The 26,182-nt window shown below is 39.8% G+C and overlaps 1 protein-coding gene across 1 annotated transcript in view; it reads right to left on the bottom strand.

Moving 5' to 3' along the window:
* The window catches only part of PIEZO2 (piezo type mechanosensitive ion channel component 2), a 454,981-nt gene that overhangs the window by 130,386 nt on the left and 298,413 nt on the right, over positions 1–26,182 (bottom strand). The gene's annotated exons all lie outside the window — the stretch shown is intronic.

The raw sequence follows: 26,182 nt of genomic DNA on the forward strand, positions 1-26,182 counted from the left end.
CTCCCAATACTTATATACATGGGTAATTTTACACAAATGAATAGTCCATCTGAATTCAAAACTGATGGAAAGTGAAGCCACTCAAGAAACACATTTTAGAGGGAGCACAAGAAAAGTTATTTGTGAAATTACTTATGAAAAATAACATAGGTGAAGTTTTCCACAAAGAAAACATGAAGCATCTCAGAGAAGGATTTTTAAAGTATTATTTTGCTTTGGCCTGGCCCTCAGAAAAATTTCTGGCAGGTAAGAATGGCTATTTGCAGACTGAAAATTATTTCAAACAAGAAAACTGCTGTATTTTATACAATTAAAATTTAAAGCAAGATGCTAGAAATTTCACACCAAAACTGGTGAAAACTCCATAATTAATCTAGTCTCTACAGTTTAAAATATTTTTGCAGAGTTCTAAAGCAGAGTTATTAAAGTCTTCACCATGGTTTATCACTATTTAATTAAAGATTAACTAAAGATGGCAGAGCTATGATTTCTTTGGAAGACTTAAGCAGTGATCTCTATTCACTTAAGTACACTGTATTTTTTAATGTCTAATTAGGCAGTTAGGCATGCCAGATAATGACTTTCTGCAGGATTATTGTATACCTCACCTTCTGACTTCAACCAACACAATAATTCCACAGAAATGTACTGTCTGATGTGTGTCTTTTTGAGGTTATGAAAGGAAGAGAATTGAAAAGGCGAGAGTTCATACCTTTTCATTTACTAGGGATTAGCAATATGGGTGTAACAGCAATCAATCACTAGTAAGAAATCTCTAAGTCTGGTGTTCTAACATATTCTATTAAACAATTTCCTTAGTGGTCATTTCTCATTCTGATAGCTAACATGAGCCAGTGGCTATAAACTTTAAGACATTTTACAGTTTTTGGGTGGATACCACTGCTTGGAAAAGTAAAAGAGAATTCTGCATACAAAATAAAATGCTGTAACTAGAGAGGAGCCTGAGCAGCCAGGTTTGGATATGGACCAGAATCAAACTTCCTCTGAGTTCAAGCACATTTGGACCTGGTAATTTGGTTCAGATCTATTTAACTGCAAAATATGCTAAACTGTGTTATGTTAATATTTCTACTATCATAGTGGAACATCCTCTGTCGCCTTCTGCCCAGTCTCTCAACCAACTCGCATTTCTTCTCTCTTACTGATCAGATACATCCAGCTCCCACCATTCTATCTTTCTCCTTTATTTTATGCTACACTCTTCTCTCTATTATTTTAACATTTTATTTATAAGTACAGCTTTGAATCACACCAACTTTGCTTCACAACTGCATCATTGTTTCAGGTCATGATCCAACTCTCACTGAAGTCAATAGAAACCTTTAGTTTATACTAAAATCAGGAAAAGAAAAGATCTGTTACTTTAGGTCATCTACTTTATCTCTCTGCCAGTGTAGAAATGATTCCTACAACATATATTCTACTGCTTTGTACAAAATCTACAGTAATTTTAAAGTTTCTAGATTTTAAATCTTCATTTAACGTCCCTCGGAAGACTACTACACATTCTACGTAGTTTTACTGTTCAGAAGATTTTCTTGACATTCAGCCTAAATATTCTTTGTTTTATTTTCATCCCCTCACTCCTAATTATTCCCACTTTGTACCACAGTAATTAATTCAAGTCCCTTCTAGCTGTTTATTCCCATCAAATACTTGTAGATCATTACAGCGTGCTCCACTTAGATGTCACATAGCTATGCAATACCTATTTAGCTCTTTTAACCTTCTCATAACTCAGTACCTCTAGATCCATCATTCTTTATCTTCTCTGAAGTCACCTCAATGTTTCAGCACTCTTCCAGTATGAAGGTACTCAACACAATATTCATTATGTGCCTGATCCAAAGTATACGCAAGTCAAATGGAAATATTTTCATTCATTAATGGGCTTTGTACCAAGTCACAAATTGCCTCTCATGCAGCATTTGTGCCTGGCCATTAATTTCAGTTCAAATTGTGGGTGCACAGCATCACTCGAGATCAGACCCTAAAACCTTTTCATTATTCAAAGTTTTTAAATACATAACAAATATTCTGGGATAACTTCCACAATACCAAGTTGCATGAGAAGTGATATATGACATACCATTCTTCGTTCTAGATATTTTGATGTTAGAAACATGTCACAAAATCAGCCCAACTGAGGATCAGCTATATTTTGAGCCTGGTTCTGACCTTAGTAGATGTATTTTCCAACATACATAGCATATATGATAAGTAAAGGGAAAAGAGGAAATAAAATGCAAAACTTGACATGCATGTAGCTTGTTCAGTCTGGACACTGAAAAAACATCTGGAGAAACCCATCTATTACTGTATACTCTTTGCTTAAAAATCATATTTAGCTTCTTGATAAACAAATGATTTTCCAGGTACAACACAGTGAGCCATTCCGTTTGTGCATAGAGGCAGAAGTTATGTTTTTCAAAGTACAATTTAGTATTCCAAAAACATATTTTATAGAAATCAGTGAATTCACAGAAAGGCAATGATCCAAGAAGTATTTTAAATTATGAAGGCCAGGAGGAACTTTATTACTCTGCTGAGGAACATTAGGAAACAGCTCACTTAAAAATAGCTTTTAAAACAAAGGTAACAGGTGGTTGTCCCATTGCTGCTTTTCAAGCCCATTTTCCCAGCAAAAGCTTCCTACTGAATCTGTGAATTATCCATTTGGTGGATGTACTCTGAACTTCCAAGACTCTATTTGACAAATTTGCAAGCTGTAACTATGATAAATATTTAATAATAATTTAGCATCAAAATCACATTGACTTAGAGTGGAAATGTTGCTTTTAATTGAAAACCATGAAAAACTTACTTTCTCATGATATCCCGAATTATGGAGTTGAAGTGTCACACAGCTATTAGCTGCACTCAGCTCACAGCTAACGCTTGTCCAATTTACAGCAGTTTAGTACTTTAAGATGTTATTAGAATCAGTACTATGTTATGGTTTTAAGTATCCACTGATTAATGGTTAAGCAAACTTAAATGGAAATTAAACATACATTATCCACAAGACTGCTGAACAAATTAATTATGATCAGCTAAAGCAATATATGCTACATACAGTTGTCATGACCTGGGACATTTTTCGTTTCAGAAACAGATTCACAGGCCCAGATTCTGGTCATGTTGACATTATTAGCAGTTTATCCATTGACTTCAAGGGGACCAGGACTTGCTCCATCAGTTTTTAAGACAGAAGAGCAATTATGATAATCTAATCTGACTCACTGTGTAAACTTAGTAATTCTTGCATCAAATCATAAATTGTGGTTGTATATTTTATGTGGTTGTATATTTTAGAAAGACATATAGTCTTGAGTTACAGATTCCAAGTGATGGGAAATCCATCACATTACTTGGTTGGCTAATTACCTTTATTGTTAAAATTTTGCACTTCATTTCCAGTTTGTATTTGTCTAGCTGCAACTTCCAGTAACTGGATCTTGTTATACCTTTCTTGGTTAAAGAGTTTGCTACTATAAGATATCTTTTCCTTGTGTTGGTAATAATAAATGTAATCAAGTCATTTCAATCTTCTCTTTGAGAAACTAAATAGACTGAACTCCTTGAGTCTCTCATTTTAAGTACTATTTTCTAGACCTCGAATTATTCTTGCAGCTCTACTTTGAACATTTCAACAACCTTTTTTCAAGTACAGACACCAGAACTGAATTCCAGTAATAGTCTCAGCAATGCCATATGCAGAGGAAATTCCACCTCCCTACTCCTACTCAATATCCCCCTGTTTGTACATCCAAGGATTACTGTAGCCTTTCACCCACAGCATCACAATGGAAGATTATGTTCATTTGGTTGTCTACTATAATATCCAAGTTATTTTCAGAAGCACTGTTTTCCAGGATACAGTCTTCTATCTTGTAAGTATACCCTAGATTGTTCCTATATACATAACCTCAGATTTTGCTGTATCAAAAAAAATATTGTTTGCTCCCAGTTTACCAAGCAATCCCAATCATGCTGTGTATGTAGGTTTGGAAGGATTAGATTTTTATCAGTGTTGATAAGCGTCAATTTCTCTGTATATGCACACAAAATATTACCATCGAGAATAGTGGAAATTTACAGCTATGAAAGTAAGAAAAATCCTTCTTGAGAAATGATTAGTGCTAGATTTAAGGATATTTACTTTGTATATTTTGACATGTGATGTTGACAATTTGTTTCAACAGCTATAAAGATTTAACTTTTTGAATCTCAACATCTTTTCTCAGAAATAATTACTACCTAACCCCTCACAATTTCCCCTGTGAAAATTTAAATTGATAAAACTTCATACTTCACTGAACAACAGTGATATGAGTACCAACTGTTGTATTGCATCCTTACCACTACACAAGATAAGGACCGCAAAAGGAAACTAGTTCCACTTAATACTTCCATGTCATAAATAAAAAAATATATTGGCTAAAGAAGCCAGTGTGTATCATTATCAAACATTAAATGAATGCATTGTTGTTACAGTATAAGATCTGTCATTGCAAGTTTTTCATATAGTACAAGGCAAAACAAAAATCTTTCTTTGGCAGTGAAGCTTTTCTTTATTAATGAAACATTATTGTTTTTTAAAATGTAGTTAAAATGTGTATATACCATACTTCTAATTTCAGATTTTACATTTTAGAAATAACTGAATATGTAACTTCATTACTGAAGTTCTCACTTAATCTGACTCCTATTTCTGGTGGTTAAGGTCAGGGAACAATAGGATATGAAAATGCTGGTTTTGACCACTTAATGCCAGAAACAACGACCTTACATTAAAGGGTTAGGAACAGTCATTAAGTAATTAAGACAACTAAAAGCCACATGTTTGCTGCAGAAAGCCTGCAAGTGAAAAACTAACAAGGTCATAGGGATTTAGATCCTGATTCACTAGATGGAAGTAAAGCACACAGCAGTTTTTCTCATGAGCACACACTAACGTGCAGCAATGTGCACACCACACTTTATTCAGGTAATTACGCATAAAAAATTCATTCAGTGCTTTGGATCAAAGAGGACATCAAGTGATTCATAATGGCAGGAAAATGTCTCTTATCATGTACTATTGATTATGCTTCTTCTGAAGGGGCTTAGAGTGCAACTGATTCTCAGGCTGGCTAGAGTTCTCGTGAGCCTCTCAATGGCCTAATCACAAATATTCATAAGCTCAACACACTGTTTTGTTTTTGGTTCTCATGTATTCTTGCTGGACCTCAAAGTCTGGTGATTGAGAAATGATGTTTTTTGTCCCATTCTAATTGCATCTGTTGGCAGATTTATAAAAGCTAAACCTGTTTCCAGTATTGTCAAAATTCTCTCTGAACACCTGCCATAGATCATTCAGGTCAGACACACAACCTCAAGCAAACAACATGTGTACATATATGTTAACATATAACATAGTCTTTTAGTGTTCTACCCCACTCAGAGATGATAAAGTGAAGAGACGGAATACGTTACATCCTAATAGCTATTGAAATGCTGGAGAGGTTTTGTTTTGGTAAATGGAGAAAGAAAGAAAAGGATCTAAATGGTTCTCTGAACACAGCTGAGACTTACTTTTTTTTCAAGCTGTCAGGGCCAAAAAAAACAGAGATTAAAACCAACCAGCCGTTTCCCACCCACCCCAACCCCCAAAAATCTGTACAGCTATTGCATGCAATGTTACCTCATCTGGCAGAAGCCAGAAGCCACTGCTTCCGTAGGATGTAAAGACAAAAGGAAGTATAAATTCCCAGAACAAATGTGATTGTGTTATCTTTTGAGCTGGGGAAATGATAATAAAAAGCATCACCATTATAATTTATAAGGAAAGAAACAATATTTGTAGAGGGAGCAGAAGCTCTTGGGCCCTCACTACAGGGGGATTTTTGTAACCAGTGTAACATAAGTAACAATGCTGTCTAATTTTAGAGACAATAATGCAAAATACTTTCACATGGTGCTGGCTCTCCTTCTTGTTTCCAGTTGCTTCATTGCAGTCAAATAAATTAAAATACACTATTAAATGTTTTTCTAACATTACTTTTTTTATACACCACCTTCTCAGATATTCTGTACACTGTGGGGCCATATCCCCATGCTCTGCTATGTGGCTGCAACTCCTATTCATTTTAGTGGACCATTAGAACTAAGAGTACGTGGAAATAATGGGCCCATCCCTGCAATTGGTTCTTCAATGGGTTACACATGGACCCAGAGGTCTCCCGGCAAGGATGATGTCTTTTTCCTTTCTTTCTCATGTAACTGGTACCACTATCTGGTAATGTATGTTACAAAGTATGATCAATGCAGCATCATAGCATAATAGTGTAAAATGAAAATGTAATTAGGGATTGGAAAACTCAAATTGCAGCTTTGCAGAACATTTAGAAATTTATTGAATAAAGATATTTTCCCATCAAAAGCCTTCATATCACACAAAAGGATTTTTTTAAATAAAGATTTCTCTCGCATCTTTAGACCTTACTTTATGCTAAAATATTCCTGTTACTGCTAATACAAATGTTAACACTTAAATCATGCAACAATATTAATGCTAGGTCCGTATTATAAAAGCAATTTGATCTGAATGGAGAAAATCCCTGATTATTCACACTCGACCTGCTCTCCTCTAGCATAAAAGTTTTACCATAGATGTACAAAAAGTGAAAAATGAGTATGGCTAAGTCCATTACAATGTCAAATGCTGACGCAAAATGGGAGCTGATCAGAGAACAGGACAGAGAAAAGATCAAAGTTTTATACTGCTGAAGCAAAGGTTTATAGCAAATTCCTATCAGATCAGCATTTCCTCTTTATTTACTTTTTATTATTAAAGAAACCTTTTACAGTGCCTGATGCTTATAAAACCACTATTTAAAATAACAGCAAAATTAACAGAGGCTTTTTTATTTAAAGTAGTGTAATGCAAATTAAAAGAAAGCCCTAGTCCCCCAGACTAAGATACAGTACTAGAACATAATGCAAGTTTCCTCCTTGCTCAATATTTAGTATAAATTGAGGGGATTTTTCCACTTGGTTTCAGCCCAAAATATAGTTATCCTAACAAAAGGGAGGTTAGCAAAACCTGAAATAAATAGAAATGAACAGATTTCTTTTTAATTTCTTTGGAAACACAAACATAGTCCAAAGGTGAATATTTTTAGAAATGTTGGTAAAATTTACATGAGCTGATTTAAAATCAGCTGAACATGAAAAAAATTATTTTTCATGCTTTACAAAAATTGTTCAGCTGCTTTTCTTCCTCAAGTCCTTTAAAATGGTGGCATCTTTTTTAAACCACAGACTTGACTTTGATTTAGCCCTCAGTGATGAATGTGAGCTTTGTCAAATCAGAAATTTGCTGGAATAAAAAATGCATCTGGAAATAAAGCAATTGCATAGTAAAGAACAAATACCATTATTACGTATCCTTTTCCTCAACAATGCCAGTAGCCCTTACTCACACAAGCTGTCCCACTGATTTCAGAGAGACTAACAGGGATGACTAAAGGCTACTCACATGAGCAATGGTTTGTAAAATCAGGTCTTTAAAAAGTGCTCCAAGTTCTGTTATCCAGATAAACACACACACAAACATATTACACTCGAATCTCACATCACACTGTAAAGTAAACACATACTCTTGAAAAGAACCCAGCAGGTCTGACAGCCCCTCCAGACTTTATCTCTACCCCAGAAGTTTATTATAAACTGTACATATGCTGTAGGATATAGCACACTTTGGGGCACAAGCCTCCAAAGTACACTAAATTTTAATTGACCCTACATTTTAAAAGAAACGCTGGAGGACGGGGACTAAGGAAGGAAAAGGTGACCAGAGTATGTTGAGGGTCCACAAGGAGTAGGGTTAAGATGATCAAGTCAGCCCTTACTAGTGGAAAAATTGGCATTTCTTTTGCCAACCCAAATTTCCTTGAAGATTCCACAAACACTTATCTTCACCAAGGGCTTGATCCTGTAAGTCTCCTCTTCACATAGCTCAATGGGAGTCCCAAGTACAGAGGGCTTGCAGAATCTGACGGGTTGAAGCTTTTAAATTAGGCTGGTTTTGAGTGATGCAAAAATGTTCAAAACATCTGTGGTAACCAAGTTTATAACATGTGAAAAAAACCCTTTTATTCGTACTTGGATAATTCAAAATTGGCTTAATGGAATTTTTGCCATGCTTACAACAATTCATTGTTTGCTCATAATTCTTCTCAACCCAATTTTAGCTTAAGGAGATTTTTTTTTTAAAGTGTCTGACTTAGAATGAAAGTGCCTTCCCTCAGCCATAACTACAGTGTTGCTATCACAACACTACAATACACACATTGAGCGTGAGGCTTGATGGTTAAGCAGATCATTGTAACTTTTGTTTGAATGTGATCATGTTTCTATAGCTCTTTAGCAGATGTCTGTTTGTACTTTTTTCTACCAAGACCTAGTTTCCATAGCTCCGATTGGATCAAAGTTTTGCTGGCAACGACAAAACCAGCACTAGTATATCCCCCACCCTCTTCTTTTAGCCAATGACTTTTCCTTTAAAGGAAAACTAATCTCAAATGCAGAGCTGTTACATGTGAAACCTCATGAAAAAATACAGAATTTAAACCTTGTGGGCAAATATCATCCATGTAATGTAAGTAAAGAGAGAAATGATGAGCCATTAATCCAGGGATAAATGCATAGAAGAAAGGGTTACACCCTGAGGATTGAGATTTATATAAAGTTAGCAAAAACTTTATTTAACTAAAACATGGCTCTTAATTAAAAAACATCTTATAAGCAGCCATAAAAATTCACTTTTCTCTCAAGTGTATTAACAACTTTAAAACAGGATGTTAAATATTATTTGCTACATAACCTATTTTTGTAAAAGCAACCTAATAATGGAATTTTTTCTGAGGCTATGTGACTGGAAGCTGTTAGGCTTTGGACATCCATTAAAAACAACTGGACCTCAGACATTCAAATACTTAATGTGTGTGAAATAAAGCAGCTGTCTTCTGGAGACTTAAGTCTGGATATAAAGATTTGGGAGTTACAGCCTGTTTCATACAACATTAGGACTTTGGAGTTACTCTCTGCAGTGGTAGAAATACAAATGTCTTTACTTTACAGGGAATAATATCCCAGGGGTTTTACTAATGCTCTGGATATAATCAAAGCTCTTTGGAGCTCAGACAGAGGCTACTTTCTGAATCATGGTATGAAAAAGGTATATCCATCTGCCAAATCAGTCCATTTCTCCAGGTTTACATTTTGTTTTGTCATCCATACTGCATCTCTGTTATAGCCTGAATGCTCTGATGGACATTAATATAATGCTTGTTTTACAGTAGATCAATGAACTATATCAAAAGTTGTACAAGCTGTAGCCCTGAGGGCAGGCCTGGATTAACCAATGTGCACTCTGTCCACCTGCGTAGGGATCACACCAGGTTTGGCCCTAGAGTTGCCACTTGCTGGGGTTTTTTTAATTGTCCTGGACATTTTTGATTCTGCATTGCCAGTTGCAATGTGCCCGGATTTTTTCACTGGTTACTTAAAATTACTTGTAATTTCATAGAAATCATACGATCATAGAATCGTAGGACTGGAAGGGACCTCAAGAGATCATGTAGTCCAGTCCCCTACACTCATGGCAGGATTAAATATTATCTAGACTACCCTGACAGGTGTTTGTCTAACCTGCTCTTAAAAATCCCCAAAGATGGAGATTCCATAACTTCCCTAGACAATGTATTCCAGTGCTTAACCACCATGATAGTCAGGAATTTTTTCCTAATGTCCAACTTAAACTGCCCTTGCTGCAGTTTAAGCCCATTGCTTTTGTCCTATTCTCAGAGGTTAAGGAGAACAATTTTTATCCCTCCTCCTTGTAACAACCTTTCATGTACTTGAAAACTGTTATCATGTCCCCTCTCAGTCTTCTCTTCTACAGACTAAACAAACCCAATTTTTTTCAATCTTTCCTCATAGGTCATGTTTTCTAGACTTTTAATCATTTTTGTCGCTCGTCTCTGGGCTTTCTGCATTTCGTCCACATCTTTCCTGAAATATGGCACCCACAACTGGACACGATGCTCCAGTTTGAGGCCTATTCAGCATGGAGTACAGCAGAAGAATTACTTCTTGTATCTTGCTTACAACACTCCTGCTAATACATCCCAGAATGATGTTTTCCCCTTCACCTTTTTTTTTTGGGGGGGGGGGGAAGTGTTACCCTGTTGACTATATTTAATTTGTGATCCACTATGACCCCCAGGTCCCCTTCTGCAGTACTTCTTCCTAAGCAGTCATTTCCCATTTTGTATGTGTGCAACTTATTGTTTCTTCCTAAGAGGAGTACCTTGCATTTGTCGTAAGAACAGCCATACTGTGTCAGACCAATGATCCATCCAGCCCAGTATCCTGTCTTCTGACAGCGTTCAGTGCCAGGTACTTCAGAGGGAATGAACAGAACAGGCAATCATGAATGATCCATCCCCTGTCACCCATTCCCAGCTTCTGGCAAAGAGCTAGGGACACTTCAGAGCATAGTTTTGCATCCCTGCCTATCCTGGCTAATAGCCATTGATGGATCTATCCTCCATGAACTTATCTAGTTCTTTTTGAACTCCCCAAGAACTAGATAAGTTCATGGAGAATAGGATATATAAGTCCTTATTGGATTGGATTGTTTACTTCTGACCATTTCTTCAGTTTGTCCAGATCATTTTGAATTGTAATCCTATCCTCCAATGCACTTGCAACCCCTCCCAGCTTGGCATCGTCCGTAAACTTTATAAGTGTACTCTCTATGCCATTATCTAAATCATTGATGAAGGCATTGAACAGAACTGGACCCAGAACTGATTTGCCATGTTGTAGTAGTGATGTGCATCCCAGGATTTGAGAGAGACAAGGTAAGTGAAATAATATCTTTTATTGGGGGACTAATGTCTGTTGGTGGAAGGGACAAGCTTTCGAGCTCCACAGAGCTCTTCATCAGGTCCACAGAACTCTTTGCATAGGAGCACCACAACTGTTTCCACTAGGGCATTCCACTAGGGCATTCAGGTCACCTGGCCACTGGGAGCACTGCCAGCCCAGTACCCAGCTCTCACTCCATGTGCAGGTGGCAGCGAAGACTCCTGCTCCTCTCAGCACAGGAAAGCAGCATGGACCTGAGAGATAAGGTGCAGAGACCAGGGTGAGAGAAGCATGGGCTCTTGGGAAGGGATGGTAGAGGGAGACCAGGATGAAGGAAGCTGAGGCTCCTGGGATGGGGTGGGTGTAGGGGTTATTGGACAGGGGGGTCAGGTTGGTGGTTGTGGGGGACACCCGAGGGAGAAAGAGGCATCTCAGGCTGATGGAGGCAGGGGGATGCCTAAGAGGGGAAATGGAGGGTCAGGCTGGTTGGTGGAACAGTGGCCACTTTTTCTAATCCACAGAGATGGCAACCTCAGTTGGCACCCAACCAAGTTTGTCCCAGTAGTCCCCAATCGTGCCAGGGGCAAGCCAAACTTCAGTGAGTGGCACTGCAAGCTGGCGCACAGGGTTACACTGCCACTCCGGTTTAGTGCCCTAGGCAGATGCACAAGCAGGTTTGGAGCTCTAGGCAGCTGGGCCTCTTCTTTTCTGTCTAGTTTAAGGAAGGGTGGAGAACCCCCAATTTCCATAGTGCACAAGACCCCAAAATTCTTTAATTCAGTCCTGCTTTAGGGCTCTTTATGGTGACTGTGTTAAGAAGAATATCTGATTATTACATGAAACTGTGTTCCCAATAGCTTTTCTTTCACCCTGTGAGGGAAGGAGGAGGGGAAAGAGAAGGGCAGCCTCTGAACTGCTACTCCATTAAGAGGAGGAGAGAAGGTAGAAAGAGACCAGAAGCCCGTTGCCACATAGTCTTCACAAAGTGGTGAGGAGTGTGGAAGTGAGCAAGCAACCTGCCTTTGGAGAGACCAAGCAGCACGGCTCTTTTCAATGCATGGGTTATTTCTCAATTCCTTCCCCACAGAGGCCAGGGTAAGAGATGGCCCCCTTGATTCATTTCCTCTTCCCCTCCATTGAGAGGGTTTAGAGGGAAGAGTTTGTGTTGGCAGTGGGGGACCTTTGCTCTGAGAAGAGTAGAAGCAAAGACAGAAACAGAGGAGCACACAACAAAGATCCTCTTTGAGTACTCCCTGCAGCTCAGTAGGTGAGTGGCTTCCCTCCTAATACGCTGATGGGGACAGGATTTACACATCTGCACCAGAGACAGGGAATGCTGAGGTAAGAACTGGCCTGGCATGAGGAGCCTACAAGCTGCTTCCTTTCATTTGGCTCACACTCTGATTTCGCTACCATAAAGAGTCAGGAGGAAGCCTAGCTGGGGTTCCATCTAATTCTACCTGGAGTTTCACTTACAGTTCCATCTCCTCTCACCCCCAACATTGTCTGTGGCTTTAAATCAACAATCTGGCCTACATATGCAATAGTCACAACAACCTGTCACTGAATACCAACTGCAATTCAGTCACTAAATCAGGACTAATATTCTAATCTTCAAAAAGTGCTGTGCCAATTTAGTCTGGGCTCTCTTTGGAGGTCTCCCAATCAAACACTGACCAAGTGTGATACCACTTGGTGATCACAGCCCAAAATGGTATAGCTTCAAAAGAAAAATAAAGGTGGAAAAATGGAAGAAGACAAGCAAAACCAGTGAACCTCATTTCCTGTTCTCACTATTGGGTCACATGCCATATTGCTTTGCTGAGGCACTTGGAAGAGATTTCTGAAATACATGGGAAGTGATACATCAACACTGATGCTGCTGGAACCTTGTGCAGAACCTCCAGAATGGGAGACGAAAAAAGAAATGTCAAGAGTCAGAAGGAAGGAAACATACTGGACACGTTAGGTGGCCATTCTCTCTCACTCCCTCATACACACGTTTAGTCAGAAGGACCAGAGGAGGAGAGGAAAAACAATTAATGTTAAATAGCACCGTCTAGGGGAAGGACTAGTATCAAGGAAATACAAGTGAGTTTTTATTTTTTATACACAGATGAGTGAAAGCAATAAGCAAGTAGGCCCAGGTCTCTAGGAACAGTGTGGAAGGGATATAGGGGGAAAAACGGAGGGAATGTTCAGAAACAATGCATAGTGTACAAAAAGGATTCTCCTTGCCAAAGGGTGAATTTGGATACCCCTACACTCAGCAGGAAGCATGGTTTAATGTTGTCTTGCTGTGCCAATTAGTAACTGAGGTTACTAGCTCTTTGAAATGAGTTGGCAGAGTGACTGGAAGGATAGCAGCCAACAATTCCACTTCAGAAGTTTCACATACATAGAGGGGTGGATACTACAGAAGGGCAGATCGAGCTGATTTTCCTGAGCAACCAGGTAACTCAGGCTATCGATCTCCCTCTTGCCTTCAGTTCAGATGCTGGTGGAATTAAAAACTTACTTGTCTGGTTAGCCCACCAAGTGTATTTTATGTCAGTGTCTTCAATAGAAATCACATGGCAAAGGGAACACGTGCAAAAATAATGTTAGTTGACACAAGCATTTAGTAAAACAGAATTATCTGAATAAAATATTACTGATTCAGGCACAATAACTAAGCATGTGATTCTCTGTTAGGACAATAAGTTTTTAATGGTCCATGGAGATATGCTGTTAGCATTTTATTGCAGAGCAAAGGCTAAATTAAGTTTTGACAAGAGCAGTATTTGCCTTGACAAAGTATGGCACATATTGATTTCAAACTTCAGATGGAGAAAGCTTACAGCAGGATCTACTAAACTAAGTTCAGCAGCTTGAGCCAGGAATGCTAATCCAAGCTTTGAGAGACAGTGTGCGTCTTGGGCAAGTGATTTAATCTTCCTGTGTTAGTTTCCGATCTGTTAAATGGGGATAATAATATTTATCAACCTACCTGTGAGAGGCTCCAGAACTGTGCATGGAGATGTCGATCTATTCTGTTGACTCATCTGGCAGCCAGACCAGGAGGATTTCATTACATTCTACTCAGACGGATCAAAGATAGTGAGTTGTTGAGGCAAAAGAGTGACTAAGATCTTGCAGGGAAAACCCTAATAAGTCAACTCAGGAGAAAACTCAAGCTCAGGTTTATGTTTGTTGGTCTTAAATTAAGAATAAAGGAAAACACCGGGAAAGTGACTGTGGATGCAGGGATGGTGGACATGAAGGCCCAGTTAATACTAGAAAAATACACAGTTCAGCTAGTTACATGACTGCAAACCTGTAATATGTATATGCACTTAAATGGAAGTAAACACTGACTAAATAGGTTTAATTTGTGTCAGCAGCTTACCAACATAAGCTGAACTGATATAAGCAAGGGTTAAACTGGTTTAATTACATCAAAATTAGGGCTTTCCACTTGTTTATTTAGACTGATTTTTAAATCACACTTCTCTAGTACCGGAGTACTTGTGGTACCTTAGAGACTAACAAATTTATTTGAGCATAAGCTTTCGTGAGCTACAGCCCACTTCGTTGGATGCATGCAGTGGAAAATACAGTGGGGAGATTTTATATACGCAGAGAACATGACACACTTCTCTAGTACACACTTCTCAAGTCTCTGCTGTGTTGAGACTGGGACCAGGCTCTGTCTCTTCCCACTACCTCATAAGACAGTGGGATGATTCATAAGTGAATGTTTGTATGATGATTTGAAAATATAAAGAGCTACATAAGTGTTAAATATTATCATCATCATTGGTAGGCATGCCAGAATATGAAAAAAGAAGGTTGACAAGTAGATATTATGAAAAACTAAGGAGAGGTGTGTCCAGCCAAAAGCAAATTGCTATTTATAATTCTTTTCTCTTAATACCATAACATGGTAGAGATCAGAAGCTGGTAGGACTATGTGATTTTATACAAATGTATGTGTGTTTTCTGGGCATGGCAATGGGCCCTTATTTAGGAATCATGGCATACAGCTGTGCATTCAGTTGGTGATGTTTTCTAGGTCAGAGGACATGATGTGGCATCTTCTGTCACCAGCGCTTAACACCAGCTTCTGAGCTTGTGGATGGAGGAACACTTAGGAGGAGCGAATGGGCAGAGGCAAAATTCACAAAGCTTACCATCCCATTTGAGGCCTACCCTTTTCAAAATATTACAAAACAAAGGGCCCCAAAAACAAACTGAGGGCCCAATCCCGTGAAATGATGAGTGCCTTTAATTCCCTTTAAAATCAGTCCATCATGCAGGACCAGGGCAATTACTTTCACTTAGATTTTATGCTTGTTATTAATGCTATATTTAAAATATTCACAAACTGGCTGATCGTCCAGATTTATCACATACTTTAAAGGCTAATATCACCCATTTGGACCCAGGCATATTAAAAGCTATGATTAACTATTTTTCTCTATTAATTATATGACGTTGGCATCATTTTAAGGATTCTTCCCCTTCCAGATAGAATCATAGAAATGTAGGGCTGGAAAAGCCCTCTATTGCAGCCCCTTGAGCTGAGACCATCCCTGACACTTGTTTGTCTAATTTGTTCTTAAAAACCGACAAAGACAACCTCCCTTGGAAGCCTATTCCAGAACTTAATTATTCTTAGATAGAAACTTTTTCCTAATATCTAATCTAAATCTTCCTTGCTTCAGATTAAGTTGTTTACTTCTTGGCCTACTTTCAGTGAACCAGATCAACTGATCACAGTCCTTAACATATTTAAAGACTGTTATCAGGGCCCCCCCGCTCAGTCTTTTTTTCTCTCAAGACTAAAAATGTCCTGTTATTTAACTTCTTTTCATTCTAAACTGTTTATCATTTTTGTTGCTGTCCTCTGGATTCTCTCCAGTTTGTCTATATATCTCATAAAGTATGGTGCCCTGAACTGGACAAAATACTCCAGCTGAGGCCTCACAGGTGCTGAGTAGAATGGGACAATTACCTCCCATTTCTTACTTATGATACACCTGTTAACACACCTCAGAATGATACAAGACTTTTTTTTTTGCAACTGCATCACATTGTTGACTAATATTTGTGTTGACTATAACTCCCAGATCCTTTTCTTCAGTACTACTGCTTAGCTAGGTGTGCATTTGATTTTTAGTTATGCATTTGATTTTTTTATTCTTGAGTGTAGTATTTTATACTTGTCTTTACTGAATTTCATCTTGTTGATTTCAGACCAATTGTCCAAGTTGTCAAGGTGATTTTGAATTCTAATCCCATACTCTAAAGTACTTGCAACCCCTCCTACCTTGGTGCCATCTGCAAATTTTAGAAGCATACTTTCCACTCTGTTATCCAAGTCAGTAATGCAAATATTGAATAGTAATGGACACAGGACAAACCCCATTGTCACCCCACTAGATACGTCCTCCCAGTCTGCCAGCGAACCTACTTTTTGAGTATGGTCTTTCAAACAGTTTTGTACCCACCCTATAGTAATTTCATCTAGACCATATTTCCCTAGTTTGCTTGGTATATTGTTCCAGCTGGAAGGCACTGTTCATTGGCAAGCTTTACAATAAGAGCATTAAAGAGTTCTGCATCAGGGTACCTTTGCCCAAACAAATTTGTGTAGTTATGTACGTTAACTTAAATTTAATTAATTAAATGGACAGATTTTCAAAGTTATCTTCATGCATACAAAGTTCACGTGTAACATATGGGTGCACATACTCAAACCTGAATGAGCAAATCAGGTCTCTGTATATGCACATGGGACCTGATCCATCTCCATTTGGCTGCAATAGGAGTTTTTCACATTAACTTTACTGGGGAGTGGATTGGGTCCATGGTGAATTAGGTGGCTACTGGACACGTGAACATGAAAATATCTGCTGTGAGTGTGCACATACCTGATTTGCTCAAGCACATTTGACATTTGCTCACAAAAGTTAATTATAGTTAATTAAAACTTTGAAAATCTGCCCCCAAAGTCTTAACAATAAACCCAAAGAAAGATATGTCTTCCAATACTGGTAATATGTACCAATTTGGCAGCAGAAGGAGGTGGAATTTAGCCAATGTTACGTCATGCAATGGAGACTGATTTTATGTTAGCAATTCAAGCTTGGTTTCTGGATACAGCTTATACATTGTTCTGATAGCCAAGACATTTTCCTCTCATATTAATGAGAGCCACCTGTACAGAAGGCCAACCAACAACCAGGTATGCCAAAGAAAACCTCACCAATTGCATACTCACTCACCACTGTAGCAAAACACATCTTGGAAACTGGTGTTTACCATGTGAAGAAGGCAGTTGTTTTCAAAAGGTCTTAGCACATCCATTTATTTACATCCGTTTCAAGTTAAGGGGAAGATACACAGCCAAATTCATCCCTGGTGCAACTCCAAAAACATGAACAAAGTTGTGTCTGCTTTTGCCAGTACTGAATTTGTCATATACAGTTCATCAGCTACAATGCAGGAGCAACTCTGGTTGTTGGGTCAAATTAATGGAGATACACCACATATGACTTCTACATAAAGACAAACAGAGAGGGGAAGTGGGGTATTCAAAAGGAGATTATCACTAACAAGCTGCCTAAGACAGGGTCCCATCGCCTTCCTCAGAAAATGAGTAACTTACTGATAGTCTTGGAGCAAAAATATTATTGATCTTCAAGGAGTGCACCATTACTAAACTCTTAGTTGTATGAATGAACCTCAGAGTATTCCTCTTGGATCATCACGCCAACATCTGGATGAATCTGATTGCCTTTATTGCAGAGATTAAGCTGGAAATATCACAAGAACAAGCTTGTGAAGTTTCTGATACTTTCTTGCTACAGTCAGTTGGGAACTCCTCCAAAAGGTCTCTTTCTATATTTTCATACTTCAACTTTTGGAATCTATCAAAATCAGAATGTTAAAAGGCACATGAAAAATAAAAGAAAAACAAAACAACAAAAGTTAACCCAACTTTTTCAGTCTTGAAAAGATTCTGTTTGCGGTGAAAGCCTGAGTTGGACCTATCATACGTGTCTCTTATGTGGCAATAAAATTGTGTTTGACAATGTCTGGGTGCAATAACTAAGACCCTGATGTTCCCCTTCTGCGGAAATACCCATGGGAGAAGAAACAAATAACAGGAAAAATTAGGTTTTGGGGGAACCCATTTTTGACAGATTGCTGAGACAGGAACGATGACCTCATAAAATGGTCAGGAGAGGTTCTGCATAAAGCAAAGGATCTGTGAAAAACGCAGACCAAGGATATCAGGTAGACTCACCACAAGGCTTCCACAGTTCTCACCCTGACAACATCACCATCTCTTCTGCCCCACTACCATTAACTCTCACTGCTGTGTCTGCACATTTAATCCCCTCTATAGGTGGTTTTCATTGTCAGGAGGATATTGGCATTAGTATATACTCCACTGTAGCCTGTTATGGTTTGTACTAGTGGTCAATCAGTTCAGCTATGATCACATCACTAAGAGTGGTGTGACATCAGTTTGTGGAGTATTAAGTGTTCTCTGCAAAGTCATGGAAGCTTAGTGTTCAGTCGGGCCCTGTAGCTCTGACTTTTTTCTGTCTGGAGTTCATTTTCATAAAGAAACACTATCAAGGACTTTTTGACACAAAATTAAGGATATTTTAAAAAGAGTTAGGGGTGGCTTATTAAACCATCTAAGATTAGTAACGATGCACAATTTTTATTTAATTAAATTATTCACCTGTAATATTAAAGCCCCCCAAACACAATACGATGAGAACACATGCAGAGGGAAATGAATTATAAACAATGGGTCCATGTCACCTCAGTGTAATTTGCTGGATATCTCATGGGGATTAGCCCCAAGTGAGAGCAGCTTTAATCTCAGTCAGAAATTCTTTAGCAGCGCTCATGGCAAGGCTGTTTACGGGATATTAATACTATCATAGTGGCTACCTGGACTGGCTGCAGGTCCCCGGGGAAGAGGAGATTGTAGCCACCTTGTGTCTCTGCCTGTTGGCAGACACCCGTGCTGACCCCACATAACTTTGACCCAGAAAGTGAAATTAACCAGTTTAAGCTTCACTGTTCATGAGGAGAGAAGGGCACAAAGTAAATCAACAGCACAGAGAAATGTCAATTAGATGAAGGAAAATGAAAGAATGTTTTAAAAGCCATGATATCTGTAGTAGCACAGTTAAGGATGTATGTATTATATTACAAATAATGGCTAATATTTTTCAAATGAAGGGGCCTAAAGTTAGGAACCAAAATTTCAATCAAAGTTGCTAGGTGCCCAGCACCTCTGAAAATGTCTGAAATGTCTGTGAGGGGAGGGCTCCTGCCTCATACTGAGAATGAGGGACGATCAGCAGATTATCTCAAGTGCTTATATACGAATGCACAAAGCCTTGGAAACAAACAGGGAGAACTGGAGGTCCTGGTGATGTCAAGGAATTATGACGTGATTGGAATAACAGAGAGTTGGTGGGATAACTCACATGACTGGAGTACTGTCATGGATGGTTATAAACTGTTCAGGAAGGACAGGCAGGGCAGAAAAGGTGAGGGAGTAGCACTGTATGTAAGGGAGCAGTATGATTGCTCAGAGCTCCGGTACGATACTGCAGAAAAACCTGAGTGTCTCTGGATTAAGTTTAGAAGTGTGAGCAACAGGAGTGATGTAGTGGTGGGAGTCTGCTATAGACCACCGGACCAGGGGGATGAGGTTGATGAGGCTTTCTTCCGGCAGCTCGCAGAAGCTACTAGATCGCATGCCCTGGTTCTCATGGGTGACTTTAATTTTCCTGATATCTGCTGGGAGAGCAATACTGCGGTGCATAGACAATCCAGGAAGTTTTTGGAAAGTGTAGGGGACAATTTCCTGGTGCAAGTGCTAGAGGAGCCAACTAGGGGGGGAGCTTTTCTTGACCTGCTGCTCACAAACTGGGAAGAATTAGTAGGGGAAGCAAAAGTGGATGGGAATCTGGGAGGCAGTGACCATGAGTTGGTTGAGTTCAGGATCCTGACACAGGGAAGAAAGGTAAGCAGCAGGATACGGACCCTGGACTTCAGGAAAGCAGACTTCGACTCCCTCAGGGAACGGATGGGTAGGATCCCCTGGGGGACTAACATGAAGGGGAAAGGAGTCCAGGAGAGCTGGCTGTATTTCAAGGAATCCCTGTTGAGGTTACAGGGACAAACAATCCCGATGTGTCGAAAGAATAGTAAATACGGCAGGCGACCAGCTTGGCTTAACGGTGAAATCCTAGCGGATCTTAAGCATAAAAAAGAAGCTTACAAGCAGTGGAAGGTTGGACATATGACCAGGGAAGAGTATAAAAATATTGCTCGGGCATGTAGGAATGAAATTAGGAGGGCTAAATCGCACCTGGAGCAGCTAGCGAGATATGTTAAGAGTAACAAGAAGGGTTTCTTCAGGTATGTTGGCAACAAGAAGAAAGCCAAGGAAAGTGTGGGCCCCTTAATGAATGAGGGAGGCAACCTAGAGACGGAGGATGTGGAAAAAGCTAATGTACTCAATGATTTTTTTGCCTCTGTCTTCACGAACAAGGTCAGCTCCCAGACTGCTATGCTGGGCATCACAACATGGGGAATAGATGGCCAGCCCTCTGTGGAGAAAGAGGTGGTTAGGGACTATTTAGAAAAACTGGACGTGCACAAGTCCATGGGGCCAGATGAGTTGCATCCGAGAGTGCTAAAGGAACTGGCGGCTGTGATTGCAGAGCCATTGGCCATTATCTTTGAAAACTCGTGGCGAACGGGGGAAGTCCCGGATGACTGGAAAAAGGCTAATGTAGTGCCAATCTTTAAAAAAGGGAAGAAGGAGGATCCTGGGGACTACAGGCCAGTCAGCCTCACTTCAGTCCCTGGAAAAATCATGGAGCAGGTCCTCAAAGAATCAATCCTGAAGCACTTACATGAGAGGAAAGTGATCAGGAACAGTCAGCATGGATTCACCAAGGGAAGGTCATGCTTGACTAATCTAATCGCCTTCTATGATGAGATTATTGGTTCTATGGATGAAGGGAAAGCAGTGAATGTATTGTATCTTGACTTTAGCAAAGCTTTTGACACGGTCTCCCACAGTATTCTTGTCAGCAAGTTAAGGAAGTATGGGCTGGATGAATGCACCATAAGGTGGGTAGAAAGTTGGCTAGATTGTCGGGCTCAACGGGTAGTGATCAATGGCTCCATGTCTAGTTGGCAGCCGGTGTCAAGTGGAGTGCCCCAGGGGTCGGTCCTGGGGCCGGTTTTGTTCAATATCTTCATAAATGATCTGGAGGATGGTGTGGATTGCACTCTCAGCAAATTTGCGGATGATACTAAACTGGGAGGAGTGGTAGATACACTGGAGGGCAGGGATAGGATACAGAGGGACCTAGACAAATTGGAGGATTGGGCCAAAAGAAATCTGATGAGGTTCAATAAGGATAAGTGCAGGGTCCTGCACTTAGGATGGAAGAACCCAATGCACAGCTACAGACTAGGGACCGAATGGCTAGGCAGCAGTTCTGCGGAAAAGGACCTAGGGGTGACAGTGGACGAGAAGCTGGATATGAGCCAGCAGTGTGCCCTTGTTGCCAAGAAGGCCAATGGCATTTTGGGATGTATAAGTAGGTGCATAGCGAGCAGATCGAGGGACATGATCGTCCCCCTCTATTCGACATTGGTGAGGCCTCATCTGGAGTACTGTGTCCAGTTTTGGGCCCCACACTACAAGAAGGATGTGGATAAATTGGAGAGAGTCCAGCGAAGGGCAACAAAAATGATTAGGGGTCTGGAACACATGAGTTATGAGGAGAGGCTGAGGGAACTGGAATTGTTTAGTCTGCAGAAAAGAAGAATGAGGGGGGATTTGATAGCTGCTTTCAACTACCTGAGAGGTAGTTCCAGAGAGGATGGTTCTAGACTATTCTCAGTGGTGGAAGAGGACAGGACAAGGAGTAATGGTCTCAAGTTGCAGTGGGGGAGGTTCAGGTTGGATATTAGGAAAAACTTTTTCACTAGGAGGGTGGTGAAACACTGGAATGCATTGCCTAGGGAGGTGGTGGAATCTCCTTCCTTAGACGTTTTTAAGGTCAGGCTTGACAAAAGCCCTGGCTGGGATGATTTAATTGGGTATGGGTCCTGCTTTTGAGCAGGGGGTTAGAGTAGATGACCTCCTGACGTCCCTTCCAACCCTGATATTCTATGATTCTATGAAATCAGGCTACTTATATAGGTACCTAAATATGGAGTTAGGTTCCTAACTTTACTGTTTGAAAATATTGATCACAATTATAATGTTGTATCTTTAAACATACTTGGCCAAGATCTTTCTGTGGGGGATCCTTGCACAGAGGGGTCTGACTGTGTCTGGTTCTCCTCTTGGCTCTCCAAAAGCCGGGGAGGTCAGACCTCTTGTGGCGCTGCGGTCCACTGACAGCCCTCTGAAGAGGTCAGAGAATAGTGTGTGTGTGTGTGTGTGTTGGGGAAGAGTAAGTCAGAGGGATGGAAGTGGTATGCTGTGGAACTGCTCATAAACTACAAGATTGAATGCTTAACTTTCCTTACAGGCAGGAAAATCCCCGGCAGAAATTCAAGGTGATTTTTAAAAAACAAATAAGATATTAATAGTTTACATTTTTAAAACCCAATTTGAGTTTACAGTGTTGTGATATCTAAGAACAGGGAGAAATCCTGGCTCCATTGAAGTCAATGGCAAAAATTCCATAATGTTTAGGGGGTTTGTTGTACCTTAAGTGACAGCTTGGCGTTGGAGGAGGCCTGAAGCACACCATCCATGACCCAGAAGTAGCAGCACTGAGCACAACTGTCCCTGACTCAGGGAACACAGGTGGAGCACAGTCACTGTGCACCAACCTTTGTAATGTAACACTCATGTAGACAGGGCTAACTTCACTTTGGGAAAGGTAGCACACAGCAGACCCTACCCTGGTGAAGTCACTAGATTCAGGGGAGTGCAAAGACAAGATTGAGTCCAATGACAAAGACTCAACAGTGGCCGTTCCATGCACAGTACATATGGTATTACAGTTTCTGCATTACAGCATACACAGTTCAGTTAGTTTTTACTTATGAAGCACCTGTGAACATGGGTGGTATTTTTCTACTTTTTATTTTGGGCAGTTGGCCAAGAAACAAAGCACATTTATTTTCATCACTGTATTCCTGATCTGTCGTGGGATGACTCAATATCTGAGTATCTCAATATCTCAATAACTTTTCAGAGAAGCAGTCTGAAGACTTTCTAAGCAATAGAACTGTGGGGTCTTCTTTGTAACTCTCTCAATCACACTGTCTCTTAAGAGAAATATAGTGTTGTCTTGTAGCTAAGGAAATAGCCAAGGTAACTTTTTTCCATCATCTGTATATCTCGTTAGTCCTAGTTTATAAAAATAATACAGTCTTTCTGACTCTTTTAATTTAACTCCTTGTCAATTTAACAGAATATCGTATTTCTATTAAGTGACTAATTACTACATACGTTTTGGACATAGCAGTGAGGCAAGCGGAGTCTCATTACACAGCACCCGCTGTGCAGATTTTAGTAGGACTGTCTGCAATTTCACTGGCTATATAGGGATTAACAAAGAAAGTGAAAATCAAAGTGTTAGGATTATTGACATAGTGGGAACAGTCAGACATGGCTATTGGGATGTGGCCTAAATTGAGACAGTTTTTAAGTTTTCCTTGTTTGAGTTAATAAAATGTTTAAATGGGTGGAGTTATTTTTTTAAAAGTGGGCACAGTATTGAATTCCAGTATTTATCCTTAAAGTTCTGAGGGCAGTGACTTGTCCTCAGTCTTCATCCTCCCATCTTCATCCTCACTGGGAGACTTCCTCGTTCCAATCCTCTCTGAAATGCTCCAGGTCATAGACATCATCTTCAACTAATAGGACCAAATGGGACTTCATGCCATTCCTAGTTTGGCAGTATGGGTTAATGCAAAGAGACAGGAAACACACCCTTTCTTCAAATAGGGCTGCCAAGCCTCCAGGATTGTCCTGGAGTCTCAAGGAATTAAAGATTAATCTTTAATTAAAGATAATGGCATGTGATGAAACCTCCAGGAATTCATCCAATCACAGTTGGCAATCCTATTTTTGAAGCACCCCCCAGTCCCAGTGAATAAGAAATTAGGCCCAGGAATGAAACACGGATCATAAGACCAACATCTTATCCCATGAGCTTTGTTTTACGATGAAGGCTTTGGTCATCAGTAGAATAAATCTAGACTCTAAACATTCAAGATAAAAAATGTTTTGTATCTTGACATAAAGAAAGAGGAGCCCCAGAGAACATTCTGAATTTCACTCTGTATTTTTCAGTAGTTAGTATCCTGTGCATAGATAGAGCAGATAAAGCAAATATATATGAATAACAGTTTACAGAAATAATCAGTAATTAATGATACAATAATCTATTGCCTCAATAAGAACTACTGCTCTTTGCAGAAGACTGTATGATATAAAAATAATCATTTGCAGGTAGATGGGTTTCCCTAAATATACCTTTATAACTGGTATTTTATAAACTGAAGACGGTGGTTCTGCAATGCATCAAGTTCAAACTTCTTTCTGTCATCCTTGACATCTTTCACGACTCTGTTCCTCACTGCTTTTCCACTCATTTCTTACGTTGCCCTCCCAACCCTGGCTCCTACAATGGTGCTATTTGTCAGCCTCTTCCACAGCCGTTCTTGCTTTCTTCCACCTCTAAATTTACACATGGAATAGTCTTCTGAACTAGTCCATAAGGCCATTATTTCATCCTGCTCCATAATCCTCTTTTAGACCTACTTCTATCATGAAGATTACAATAACTGCTAACTAACAATGTCTAAGTTGTTTAGCAGAGGTAAAAAACTAACACTGCGTTAAAAAAACCTGAGGCCAGATTCTCAGCTACAGCCAATAGCCCTTTGGCACAGCAGGACAAGGACATCTGTCAGGCAGCAGGTTCTGGATATTTGATTCTCTGTCCAGTTCCATCTCAGCCCTAACCCTGGGCAGAATAATTTGCCTAATGAGCTGCTCTATGCTATATCGTCTGACAGAAGTCCCCAAGGGACCATCCCTCACTAGGGATAGCTGGAGTACAGTGCACTTCAGCCATACTCCTCACTGCCTTCTACCCTAGAGGCTGCAGGGAGGTGGCATGGAAATCAGCTATGCCAGTATTACATATTGAGGAATTCCCAAACTCCAGGGGAATCCTCAGCTGGCAAGATGGAAGCAGTTTCTGCCTCCTTTGTATAGTATGAGTGGTGTAATGTGATTAGAGCAGGTCTAAGAATCTGGTCCTGTATTTTCTCTCTCCCCCACAACACTTTGTATGGGGCTTGTCCTGTTAGATTGTGAGCTGCCTGGGACACTTGGAAAGTGTCTAGTACATAGTGGGCTTCACCACAGTCCAAATATTACTAAGTATAATATCACAATAACAGATGCAAGGGCCCTGTGTTTGGACAGCCCTCAGTAGAGATGTGATATTCACAGAGACCGTCCAAACCATTTAGAAAATATATGATTCATCATGCCACCCAGCAGTAAAGAAATGACTCCTAATGAAGGATTTTGTTGCATATAATGAGGCTTATCATGTGCTGGCTTGTTTGGTGGATGAAAACCTGGGAAAAAACACTTCCAAAGAAAGGTGTTATCCAGAACAGCACATGCCTTGGGCTACCTCATAGTTTAGATTTAATACAGGCAAGAGATTAGTATAATGGCAAGGACAGGTATTGCTTTTTACCAACAAGAGCTTGAACTTGCCTTCCCAAGCTGCTAACAGAACCAGCCACACCTGTAGCAAAAAAGACCTAAAACTTTAAGGGAGTTACGTAGGTATTATTTCTAAATATTACTACGAGTGTTCTGAGTTCTGGGATGTTTCATTATTAATATGCATCTCCCTTGGGAAATTAGTGTGAGGACAATGACAATTAGCTACCTCTGTTGCTCTTTTAGGTGTAAATCTTCCCCTTAAATCAAGTTAAAGTAGGCTCCCTGGCAAAATAATTAGTGCAATTCTGCTGTGAAAAGAGAGGTACTGCGACAAGAGGACCATCCCTTGTGTGATCTGGAATACCACTCTATAGGTGCTCAGTTTGCTTTAACTGGCAGAGGATGATAGGTAAGGGGCAAGAGCAGCAGATAAGATCCATGAAGCATGAATCCACTCATTTCCTCCACCACAGAGGGCACTCAGAC

Source organism: Eretmochelys imbricata, chromosome 2 (genome assembly GCF_965152235.1).
Source record: "Eretmochelys imbricata isolate rEreImb1 chromosome 2, rEreImb1.hap1, whole genome shotgun sequence".
Taxonomy (NCBI): Eukaryota; Metazoa; Chordata; order Testudines; family Cheloniidae; genus Eretmochelys; species Eretmochelys imbricata.